This window comes from Ptychodera flava, chromosome 10, assembly GCF_041260155.1.
Source record: "Ptychodera flava strain L36383 chromosome 10, AS_Pfla_20210202, whole genome shotgun sequence".
NCBI classification, from domain to species: domain Eukaryota; kingdom Metazoa; phylum Hemichordata; class Enteropneusta; family Ptychoderidae; genus Ptychodera; species Ptychodera flava.
In genome coordinates this window covers 27848772-27853416 of record NC_091937.1, presented here as the reverse complement: position 1 = coordinate 27853416, position 4645 = coordinate 27848772, and positions in this window count along the sequence as shown.

Genomic DNA, 4645 nt, shown 5'->3' with positions numbered 1-4645 from the left:
TTGAACAAACCGAGTGGCCCGGACAGTATCTCCGCCTGCATCATTAAACACTGTACCGATGTTCTTCTGTACCAATGTTCCCCTCCAAATTTTATTCCAAAAATCCATTTGTCTTGGTCCGTTTCCTTCTCAGTTTAAACAGGCAAATGTTGTCCCCGTGTTTAAATCTGGTCGTCAATCAGCTGTTGAAAATTACCGCACAATCTCCTAGTTGCCTCTTTTTGCTAAGATCTTCAAGGCAGTTATTGTTCCTCATATATATCAACATATTAAGCCAAATAAATCCATCGATCAGTACAAATTTGTTAAAAACAGATCCACTACAACTAACTTAGTGGATTATACAGATTATATCTCTGTTTCACTGAACAATAAAAAACAGGTTGATTCAATTTACACGGACTTTAGCAAGCTTTTGACAGTGTCTGTCACACACTTCTCCTGTATAAAGCCGCCAAATTCGGTATATGTGGTAACCTGCATAGTTGGCTGGCTTCTTATCTTCACCTTAGACAACAGAGGGTAGTGTTGGTAGTTGCTCGTCAAAATGGTACACTGCTTCGTCAGATGTGCCCCAGGGTTCACTCTTGGGGGCAACTACTTTTTGTTATGTTTATTAACGATATTTAACTGATAGATATTTCTGCAAAGCTCAGCTTGTATGCTGAGGATGCCAAGATCTATCGCACAATAACATCCCTCGCTGACTGTGTCATGTTACAGCAAGATCTTGACAATTTGCTCAATGTTGTAAAAACTGGAAGCTGTCACCTAATATCAGTAAATGTAAATTATTAGTTTTACACTTAAGAAAAGAATCATTTCCTCTCTTGATTACTCCATCAATGGTACTCCTCTTCAACGGGCCTCTGTTGTCAAGGATTTGGGCATTTACCTTACTTCCAACCTTAATTATTCTTTTCACATCAATAACATTGTTTCTAGAGCCTTCAAATCTCTTAGTTTTATCAAGCGTCTCTGCCAGCCATTCAATGACATTTCAGCAATTATTTCTCTGTATTTTGTTTAATGTAAGATCCATCCTAGAGTATTGCTCTGTTGTGTGGTCACCTCACCAGCAGGGCCTGTCCGAAAAAATTGAGCGAGTACAAATTAAGTTTGTGAAATACATTTGTCTCAAACTCAATGTTAACTGCAGCAAATCCAGCTACCCATTTTATTGCAGAATTCTGAACATTCCTAAGTTACATAATAGAAGACTAACCCTTGACATGTGCTTTTTATACAAAATAATCCATTCACATTATGATTCACCAAATATTGTAAATCAAATCTGCTTTTATGCCCCCAGTAGAAATTTACGCAAGAAACCCCTTTTTAAACCAGACTTGTGTTCTGTTAATTGCAGAAAATTCTCGACAGTGCCTAGATGCATGTCTGTTTTTAATGATATCTCTTTTAAATGTAATATAGATATTTTTTCTACGCTGTGTAGTTTTAAAACTATTTTATCCAGTCGTTTTAACAGTTCTCTTTTTGATTCGTGTATTTTTTCAATTTAATGTAACATGTTACTTTTATAGTTGTCTTGTACATTTGCCTTGTGATGGTGTGACTTTTTTTGTTTCGCAGATCTGCTAGTGGGTTTGCCAGTTGATCTTTGTATCAAATAAAATAAAAAAAAATAAAAAATAAAATAAAATAAAAGGTTATGTAATTTAACTCCGTGCCCTATCGGAACGGAAGGATCCAGCCACCCTATCAGATCTGTTTCTGCCAGCCATTCGCCCGTGCCTTTAACATATAACTGTACACGTTTGATGTCATGGCCGCCATCATGATTTTACTACTCCTTTCATTCCTAATCACACCGGCTCAGGCTCCTCCCCAATTTCAAACAGAGTCATATACTCTTCAAAGTACAAATGTTTACAAAACAGACATCTTTTATCCCCTTATTTTTTACGTCTCCGAAGTTGGGGTACTAAAGGCATACACTTTCGAACGAATGCCAATAAATTCAAGAATAGGTTCCCCATTCAATTCATCTTGAAATTTACCTATCACATTTTTATTAATCTTTTGGAAATCTGGGGCTACCATGGGGCCAACCATCCCACTAGTATCATATATCGTCTCCTAACCATTCTGTTCCACATCTTTCCGACCTATATCATTGAAATTTACGTCGGGGAAGGGAGAGGCACACTATAAATAAAACAATCACCTGCGGGACGAACGTATGCCTGAATGTTTCGTATTCCGCGAAGCATATATTCTACCTGAGAGCGCTTTCGGCCGGTTGCTAGTGACGACAGCGAACATTGTATCAATTTATTTTCAATAGAATATCGATCGAAATCTGCTGGCGTACGGGCTTATGTGTCGAGGTCAAATCATTAATATGTCCACATAACCGTATATATTGACTTAGATAGCATAAAATCAACGTATCCGTTGGTTTCTTGTACTTAGATTGAATCGTCGACAATTTTTACAGTTTTGGCGATGCGTTCACATTTTTGCGCTCTTTGCAAGTTTGGCGCCTTGTGAGCTGAATATGACCGAGAGTGAGCACGACAACAATGTATCAATTTCCGATAAAAGGATATCGATCGATAACGTTCACTGCACGATTACAGTGGAGAGTCTGCGCCCGTTCGCCTCCGTTCTGTGTTATTTTTCAAATTTACTGGAATTTCCATCGTTGATTTTCGCCAAAATTTGGTATAAATTATAACAACATGACATGCAGTTGGTCTGTACATTTTACGAGACGCATACTGATAAAAATGCGTCAATTTAAGGCCCGTGTTCTGCATATGTACACGCCGTCAGCTCGCCAAATCATTGACGCAACATTGACGGCAACAGTATATTTTAGTGATCGGAATAAATAAATTCAAATAAAGCAATTTTCGTGAAGAAATTCAAAAATCTAAAACGATAGGAATTTTTACATTAATCAAAAGATCACCATGTCAATTTTCATTATTATTCGTTCAAAATTGAGGAATTTGAACCGACGAGAAGTGTGCAATCTGTTCGGTATATTACACGCCATTGTTTTCTACGGGAAATCAAGCTTATTCGCCGCGTCGTAAAATGAAAAATGTATCTGAAAAAACCCATTGTTTAACTTTTCATTTCGCTGTAATTTCTTACGATATTTGAAATAGCACATCTCATGAAGGTTAACTAAAACTCTATCATTTTACTTTTTGAGTTTCCCTCTTATTTTTATGAAATGACGAGTTAACGATCGTTTGCTGTTGACTGTGTTTTCACCTATTTTTGCATATGAATAATTATCACATATGTACTTTCATAATTCCTTCATGAAATTATAGCCAAAATATCATAATGAAAGGTCAACATATGAGGAAATTGAATCTGCAACTCTTCCATCAATATTAAGCTGTGCAGCTTGGAAATTTGGCGAAATTTAATACATAGCGTCAAAGGCGGATTTGACTCACTGTACGCGTACACGACGTATGTGCGGCAAAAAAGTGACACGCTAATATGAAACAAAATGGGGGCCTTTGGCCCGCAGTGAATCAGTATCTGTGTAGGCTAATCGTATTCCAGGGAACTGCTTTCGAAAGTAATTGTAATGCGTCTCATACATATGCAGCTTAGAAAGTTCAAGCACTGTCGCGCCAATGAAAACTCGCTTTACATATTTATGTTTATCCGTTTTCAGTTCCAGTAAAGCACTGTCGCAGGAATTGCCAACATCTTCCCTATATAAGATAGTTCTATACTTCAAATTTGGTCCGTACTTCTTGTATTTATCAGGACTGCCAACAACAAATTTAAAGTCTCTATACGTTCGGACATCTTCTAGTGTCTTACCGAACATCGCGTTATTCATCAGCTTATAGAAATTCTTTTCAGAGTCTGTTTTTCCCTCCGCTCTCTTTTCTGTATTAAAGTCCATATATTTCTTAAAGGTACTTCTCCTCTTCGAAAGCATGTGCTCGATGAATCGTTTTCAGTCGCATCCCCTTTTGAAGATAGAATTCGAATAACCTGTAATGTAAGATGAAGCACTCTCTATCTAGGACGTGTGATCAGTCCACTACCCTGCCTTTGAAATTCATAGTGATGCGGCGCGAGTTGTAGATCACTATGTTCTTCATGTGAATCGACCAGGTATTCTATGTTTACTTCTAGAAAACAGGTTGGGAAGCTGTCCCACTCACAGCCAGCCGTTCGAGTGAACCACTCTTCCCTCGTCTTCCAATGAAGTCCCCCCACTGGCATTGGCTGGCTCATTGCCCATCCATAGAGGTTGTTAGCATCAAGATATTTTATTTCGGACAGCTGCGCCGCCATCTGTAGTAGTCTGGACCGGCAGCCTCTGGATCGTAATTTGCACCAGCGGCGTAAGCCGGATGATTTGTCTGGAAGTAATGAATATTACAGTGACTGATACCACCTCGAGTTCCCTTTTGAATTAACGCCATATGCTCCGGATCCTGAATGAGCGTAAACTTATTACCCATGTAAAATAGCATAGCATCCCATGTCAGGCCGGGCGCTGACATATAGTGCGCTTGATCCAGCTTATATATGTCTAAACATGTGTCACAGAAATTTTCGAACACCTTAGCAAGAAGAGGAACGTCCGTCTCACAATAGAATTCCATATAATCTTTAAGGGTCTGGCATCTCACTT